We start from the raw sequence: 8,931 nt of genomic DNA, 5'->3' as shown, positions 1-8,931 counted from the left end.
ATCCGACGCTAAAGTAGGGCTACCTGGTACGGGGCCTTACAATGCGAGAAGTCAAGTTACAGCGAGAAGTGCGATTAGTTAATCTGGGCCATTGATTTGTCTAATCAATGGTGAATAATGATAGTGGCATTATTGTAATATATAAGCAAGGCTTTTAATATAAAAAAGGGTAGTTTGGTCCGACTTTTTATAACATACGTTTACAATTAATAGTTGATTCCTACAAATTAGCTTGAATTTCCCCTAAATATTAAGATTGCAATAATATTCCAATCTCAAAATTCAAACACCAGAATCCGTAGGTCGATTGATTGGTTATGAGGTTTTAAGAAGGCATTCTACAGCAATCGATTGTTGAAATTGTTCTTAGGTTTCTGGCGATGAAGCATAACTCCCAGGTAAAAAATATCCTTGTTTTTGTGTTTTTTAAAATTATAAATAGCTAAATTTATCATAGTATTCGTAAGATCTTCAATTTGTTGAATCATCAATTGATTTGAAAAAAAACTAGGGTTTTCATTATAATATCAGTTGGGGCTAATAGATTTTGTGTTCAATTAAACCTACACTATGTATTGTATAAATATAAATTTTGATTTATCTTACTTTGATTTCACAACAAACAATTTTCTTTCGTGTGAGTGTAGGATTTTCTTTTTTTTTTCTTTTTTGTTTTTTATATATATTATTTTGGTCATTCCTTTTACTTTGTTGATTTCATAACATAAAAATTTGATTTTTTTGTGCTTATTGTATATGTGGTTTCTTCGGTGTGTATCCACCAATTAGTTAATTTCTAGATTATATTCTATGTAGGCTTGTTCCCTAGTCAACGTGTTATAAATATGTTGTTTGTTTAATGTGTAGGTTCACTCTGTTTTTATTGTTTATGTACTTTGTTTGTTGTATTGTGGAACTAGGTTGGATGTTCATATTCACTATGTTTATTGTGTATGTAATTTATTTGTTACGTAGTGGAACTTGGTTAGCTGTGTAGGTTCACTGTGTTTGTTGTGTTTGTACTTTGTTTGCTGTGCAGGTTCACTGTGTTTATTGTGTATGTATTTTGTTTGCTATGAAGTGGAACTAGGTTAGCTGTGTAGGTTCATTGTGGTTATTGTGTATGTACTTTGTTAGTTGTGTAGTGGAACTAGGCTGGTTGTGTAGGTTTAGTTGGTTAGTGGTGTTGTTGAACTTGGTTGTTGTGTAGGAGAAACCTGAATAGTTTTGGTACAATTAATTGATTGATAATGTTGTGAAGGGAACTTGGTTAGTTGTGTAGGAAGATTGATTTATTGTGTGCAGGATTTTGTGTAGGGGACTGGTTCGGCTGTGTAGGTTAAGTTAGCTAGTAGTGTAGTTGAACTTGTTTGTTATGTAGTAGAAACTAGAATTGTTTTGATTGTTGATGTTTGTGAAAGTAACTTGGATAGTTGTGTAGGTAAATTTATTTGTTGTGTATAGGAAGTTATGGTTTGTGTAATGTGTAACTTTTTTTTGTGTTTTTGTGTGTGTATGATGATGTGGTGTTTTTGTGCTATGGTATGACGATGTGTAGGGAACGTTGATGTTTTGCAGTGATGTAAAAGTTTTCTGTTGTTTTGTATATGCTTTGTTACATAAGAACCATTGTAGTTATGCGTAGGAGACTGTATTAAATGTGTATGGTTACGTGGTTTGTGGTGTAGGTTAACCGTGTTATGTTTGTGGTGTACGTTGGTTGTGTTATGTTTATGATGTATGTTGATTGTGTTATGTTTATGGTTTGTGGTGTAGGCTTTTGTTATTGAAGTACACAACTAAAGATAATTTTGTATAGTCAAGTATTTTTACGATTAGCCATATGGAGAACTTCATGGGAAAAGCAAGTTATGATTGTGGGATATGAGAGGAGACATCAAAGCAACTGAAAATACTTCCTGCTATAAAGACAAAATACGTGGCCAAGATTTCACTATTTGCCATAAACACGAAGATATCCGACATTATGGTGTTCTATGTTCAGAATGACAATTTGGATTATTAATTAAGGTTAAAATGAAGATGATATGACTATTTATTTTTGTGGTTTTTGAGTTTGTTTTCTTAGATGAACGAACACCTTTGTTTATTTCATTAGCTACATACAGTTAGGTTATGATTCTATGACTTTTTTTTGGATTTGAGATTACTTTGAAGTATTAATGTAATGGGTTTGAAATTCTTTTGTGCAATTTGCATTTGATAATCTGTCATGATTAAGTATTTAAATAACATTCACCTAATTTATTTACTAAGTTGTTAAAATAAATTTAGATGATTATGCAAAAAAGGATAGGATCAACAAACTTCACCGTAAGGTTTGCATGTCACAAGTGAACTACAACCTCATGTATTTGGGTTTATTTGTTGATAACTGACATTAGGAATAGATTGACTAATTCTAGGAAGTGAAATAATTGTTATTAGGAATAGATTGATTATTTTCTTGAAAATTGAATAACATTTATTATATTATAAAAATAGTTAAATAAAAAACAAAACAAAAAATTAGTGATTTAACCTAAATTATTGTTGCTTTCCAATTACAGAAAATATTGTTTTTACTAGAATACCCCTATTATTAAAATAAATCATAAACAAATAAAAACTTATGATTGGTCCAATTGATTTCTCGCACTTCTCACAATAAAAATACTTCTGAAATGAACCAATACCTATATATATATATATAGGATAAGAAACAAAATCAATTTATTGTTCAGATAGATATGGAAAGTGACATTAACTTTCGACCCTCGACCAATCAAGAAAACAGAATTCAGAATTCAGGTGAGGGAATAAATGAATATAAAAAAAAATAGATCATACCCTCTCTCCTATACTTTTATTTCCTATAACAATTTTTAGACATATTAATACCCTATAATATTTTTAGTTATTTCAAGTATTTGTTTAAAATATCAAATCAAATACTGTAAAGTTTATTTTTATTTTTTTTTATTTTCTCTCTTTGTATTTATTGTTCTTTATAATAATAATAATTTTTATTATCATTATAAAATGTATTTAAAGAATAATGATATAACGTCTTTATAAAAACGATAAAACATTTTGTATATATTTATCTTGTCATAAGCCTCACACCCGACAAAAAGATCATTTAAATATTTTTTGACAAGTTCGAAAGCATGAAATTAATGTCGCATGAGAAAAGAACCACCTTGTTGACGTATGTTGTTTAATCTGTGTTCGGCGAAGTCTTCGGCCACTGCTTCCTTTCCAAATCTTGACGATTCCCCACTTTTCTTGTGATTCGACAGTGTGGCTGTGGGTGTGCCTTCGTCGGGATCGTCTTTGGGTTCCTCGTTCAAGTTCATGTTCGGCATGTTGCTTGACAAGCCGTCGGTAGACGTTGTGTAGTTCCCGGACTCAGAAGTTTTTGATCTTTTGGAAGAAGATCCTTTCTTCCGTCGATCCGTCCATGTCGACCACGGGAATCGGTTCCCACTTCAGGTGATGTTTCGCAATCTCCTACGCTTCTAAGTGGGGAAAAAATATATTTGAAAACCTTGACATATTCGCGCAAAGACTCCTTGATGATAGTTGCCTCGCTCGCTCCGCTTTATGGAGTTCGGGACTACAAAACGTTTAGGAAAATATATATATCAAATTGTAAAAATAAAGTAACAAATTATAAAAAAAATATACTAATAAATTTAAAAAAAATAGCTACCAATTGGACGAAGCAAACATTAAATTTTGACATTTTCCGATTCAAATCTCCCACTTGGAAGTCAATTGATCCCTGTTTCGTTTGGTTGACCCTGGAAGTTTCTTAAAATGTGCGATAATACGTCTCTATAACATTTCTTTTTTTTGTTGGTTTGAGTGTTTTTTTTTATTCGGGGCAGTGTAAATAATCCTTGGTGAAGGCGAATTCTTCCGCGGACAACCAATGCTTCTTCGTGCCGGTGACATCCTCCTCCGCGGGTTCATCTTCATCCACATTGCCCACTTCATCACGAAAAGCACTTGCAAATTGATGTATAGCATCGTTATCGTCCGGGGGATCGACGGACATTTGAGACGGTTGAGATTGAAACATTTGAAAAGCATTATTTGGATAATTTTGGGTAGAAAAAGGTGGAATAAAAGGTTTGTTTTGATACGGTTGAAAAAATTTGGATTGGTTTTGGGACGGTTGAAAAGATTGGTTTTGGGACGGTTGAAAAGGTTGTGGATAATAAGGTTGTTGTTGGAATGGTTGGGTTGTTTCGGGTTCATCTTGTATCGGAAATCTAGTCGGCTCGCCTAGATTTTGTCGAACCTTTGGTCGGGTTTGGATTTTCTTTGAACCCGAGCCACGTTTCCTAGAATGATGTTAGAATATTGTTTGTAGTAGAAGATTTGAGTTGGATTTGAAGATGGATTTGAGCTATTTATATAGGTAAAATAATTTTTTTTATTAAAAACCCACCCTAACGGTAATAACCCCCCCCCCCCCTCTTCTACGGTCATAAGCCCCCTTCCAACGGTCATCTTCTCGAACCTCACCATGTGATGGCCATCACGCTAACCCTCTCATCACGCGTGATGAGAGGGGCAGCGACGGTGTTTGCATACCCATCACGCGTGATGGTTTAACCATCACGCACCACCCCCAGTGCCCTTAAGGGGAATGGATGGTCCAAAACCATCACTTGCAACACATAATTGGGGTGCGCCACCTCACCCCATCATTTTTCATCACTAGTGATGGAATTTTAGTGGGGGTGGTGGTGTTGTGTGATGAATTATATTTTTTTAATTTTATATAATAAATAGTAAAACAAGATTACATTAAGTAAAAAATAAAACAAGATTAAATAAACGTTACAAAGACAAATAAATTAAAAAAAAACCAAAAAAAAAAACCTAGGGCCCTTCCAAACCCCACTTGTCGCATATCTCACGTTTGCGTTGAAGTAGGATCGGTTTAAAGGGTTCGTTAAGATGTTCGTGCGGTTGTAGGAGGAATGTTAAATCGGCGTTTTTTTTTTGTTTTCATTCAAATGATTGATATACGTCTCCTCGCGTTTCATTGTTAAAGCATGAGCCTCTTTCTTTCGCCTCTTCGTCTCGGCCAATTCCGCCAACTTAGCCGTCTTGTATTCGGCGAAGTCTTCGACCACCGCTTCCTTTCCGAATCTTGACAATTCCCACTTTTCTTGCGATTCGGCCGTGTGGGTGTGGGTGTGCCTTCGTCGGGATCGTCTTCGGGTTCCTCGTTCAAGTTCATGTTCGACATGTTGCTTGACAAGCCGTCTGTAGACGTTATGTGGTTCCCGGACTCGGAAGTTTTTGATCTTTTTAAAGAAGATCCTTTCTTCCGTGGAGCCGTCAATCCGTCCATGTCGACCACGGGAATCGGTTCCCACTTCAGGTGATGTTTCGCAACCTCCCACGCTTCTAAGTGGGGAAAAGATCTATATTTGAAAACCTTGACATATTCGCGCAAAGACTCCTTGATGATAGTCGCCTCGCTCGCTCCGCTTTGTGGAGTTCGAGACTACAAAACGTTTAGGAAAATATATATATCAAATTGTAAAAATAAAGTAACAAATTATAAAAAAATAAACTAATAAATTTTTTTAAAAAATAGCTACCAGTTGGACGAAGCTAACATTAAATTTTGACATTTTCCGATTCAAATCTCCCCACTTGGAAGTCATTTGATCCATGTTTCGTTTGGTTGACCCTGGAAGTTTCTCGAAATGTGCGATAATACGTCTCCATAACATTTCTTTTTTTTGTTGGTTTGAGCGTTTTTTTTATATTCGTGCAAAGACTCCTTGATGATAGTTGCCTCGCTCGCTACGCTTTGTGAAGTTTGGGACTTCAAAACGTTTAGGAAAATATATATATCAAATTGTAAAAATAAAGTAACAAATTATAAAAAAAAAATAAACTAATAAATTTTAAAAAAAAATAGCTACCAATTGGACGAAGCAAACATTAAATTTTGACATTTTCCGATTCAAATCTCCTCACTTGGAAGTCATTTGATCCATGTTTCGTTTGGTTGACCCTGGAAGTTTCTCGAAATGTCCGATAATACGTCTCCATAACATTTCTTTTTTTTGTTGGTTTGAGTGTTTTTTTTATTCGGGGCAGTGTAAATAAGCCTTGGTTAAGGCGACCTCTTCCGCGGACAACCAATGCTTCTTCGCGCCGGTGACATCCTCCTCCGAGGGTTCATCTTCATCTGCATTGCCCACTTCATCACGAAAATCACTTGCAAATTGATGTATAACATCGTTATCGTCTGGGGGATCGACGGACATTTGAGACGGTTGAGATTGAAACATTTGAAAAGCATTATTTGGATAATTTTGGGTAGAAAAAGGTGGAATAAAATGTTGGTTTTGATACGGTTGAAAAATTTGCGATTGGTTTTGGGACGGTTGAAAAGGTTGTGGATAATAAGGTTGTTGTTTGGAAAGTTGGGTTGTGTCGGGTTCATCTTGTAACCGAAATCTAGTCGGCTCGCCTAGATTTTGTCAAACCTTTGGTCGGGTTTGGGTTTTCTTTGAACCCGAGCCACGTTTCCTAGAACCCTCCATTGGTGTGATGTTAGAATGTTGTTTGTAGTAGAAGATTTGAGTTGGATTTGAAGATGGATTTGAGTTATTTATATAAGGTAAAATACTTTTTTTTTAAAAAAAACCCACCCCAACGGTAATAACCCCCCCTCTCAACGGACACAAACCCCCTTTCAACAGTCATCTTCTCGAACCTCACCATGTGATGGCCATCACGCTAACTCTCTCATCACGCTTGATGAGAGGGGCGGCGACGGTGTTTGCATACCCATCACACGTGATGGTTTAACCATCACGCACCAGTCCAGTGCCCTTATTGTTTTAAAAAAATATCTGTTCACTGAAGAGTTAAAGCTGTGAGCCACATGTGATATGACGCAACGCAAATTATCAGTTAATGGGTTTACCGTTTTTGATAAGTTTGATAGTGACCATTGACCAAACTAGACGTGCACAAATCGGGTTCACATTGAAAACCCGAACCGGTTCGGAACCGGTTTTTCTTACACCGGGTAGAAAATGACACCGGTTCCAGTCAGGAACCGGTTCGGTTCCCGACCCGAACCGATGCCCAGAAATGCAAACTTTTAGGAACCGGGTAGGGTTGGAACCGGGACCGGTTATTACGTAAAAACCGGTTCCACCGGTTTTCTTTGAAATTCAAACATTATAGCCGTTAGAATCCGATTCCAACGGCTATATAGCCGTTTTTGACCGTTGGAACCGGTTTATTACTATATTTAGCTAATTTTTATTCTATAAATATCAATGTATGAGTGTGTACTTGTTAAACCACTTCCAAAACTATAAAACACACTCCAAAACACAATTAAGCTTAAACCGACAACAAATGGCAACTAATGACGACGTTGTTATGGTGATCGAAACAACAAGATGCCCTGATGTTTGGGTTCATTACGATTTGTGTCTAATGACCGACTCACAAGAGATGGCACGTTGCAAATATTGCTCGAAGTTTCTTAAAGTAGGGTCCAACTCGACATTACGAAAACATACGAATAAGTATTGTCGAGAGAAAAGAAGTTTGGATGCTAAAAAAGCGAAAGTGGGAGAATCGTCCTGCTCTACAACCCAAAAATAAGTATTCCCGAATTAAAATGACGGACTTTGTTTTTTAAGTTTTAGTTGTTATGTTTAGTATCGTTTATGTTTTAATAATGTTTGTAATAGTTATTGTTTAAATAAATAAAATGTTCGTCGTTATTAAAAAAGTAACAAAAAATTAATCATGAGTAACAAAAGTAATTATAATTAAACAAATCAAAACTAAATATTAGTTGAACAAGTTACAAATAATTTTACTAAAACAAATAAAAAACACAAATTACAACTCTTCTTCGTCTTCATTCTCGTTTTCACCCTCGTCTTCGTTATCGGAAGAAACCCCGTCCTCCGCCTCCTCATCATGAATATGACGCTCTATTGGTATTTCGTCTTCAAAGTTTGCCTTGTGTTGTACACGATCCACCGCATCCAAATGGTCCTTTAGGCAAATGCAAACCTCTAGAGACTCGGGAGTTAATTTTGTTCTTCGTATAGATAACACCCTCCCACTAAGAGAAAAAACCGATTCGGAAGCAACCGTTGAGGCTTGTATGGCAATCAAATCACGAGCCATGGCGGATAGAATGGGAAATTCGTTTTGTTTACCTTTCCACCAAGCCAACAAATCAATATTGCGAATTTCGTCGACCGTTGCACCCTCAACATAGTTTGCTCTACTATATCGACCAAGTTCGCTAGTTGATGTGTTTCCTCTTTGCCTCTTAGATGCCGATTCACGAATCCCATTCATCAAGTTTATAAGTGGGTCATTGCACGGCCTACTAGTTGTTGTTTTTTCACAAAAGACGATCTCTTGCTTGGACCATACATTTGAAAATAATGGTCATAAAGGTCTTGAAGGTTTTTGTTGAACTTTTCCTTCGCTTCCGTCGACAACTTCGGGTCGATCTCGTGCATACCTAAGTTGTCGAATATTTCCTCAATCGTTGTCTCAACCCCATTAACATTCCAATAGGGGTTTAATGTGGCGGCACAAGTAAAGACCGGCGGTATATTTTCAAAATATTTTATGAACTTTTCCTTCATCACCGCAACAATATTCTTGAAGAGTTTGTTCTTCATCGCAAAGCTTTTAAAAACACAAGACATATAGTACAATTCTTGCAAAACCCAACAACTAGTAGGGTAATAGACTCCCGATAATTTTGTTGTTGACTTTTTGAACACGTCAAGATACTCCAACAAATAACCGACTTGGACCCAAACACTTTCCGGAAACATATCGGCCTCGCGTTCTTCAACAAGATTGTTATGAAAAGCTTGTAAAGTTTGGCGTTGGGCA

Source organism: Bidens hawaiensis, unplaced genomic scaffold (assembly GCF_021521415.1).
Source record: "Bidens hawaiensis isolate Kalapana, Puna unplaced genomic scaffold, B.hawaiensis_p1.1 tig00058236_1, whole genome shotgun sequence".
In the NCBI taxonomy this organism is placed as follows: Eukaryota; Viridiplantae; Streptophyta; class Magnoliopsida; order Asterales; family Asteraceae; genus Bidens; species Bidens hawaiensis.
This window is presented reverse-complemented; position numbering follows the sequence as displayed.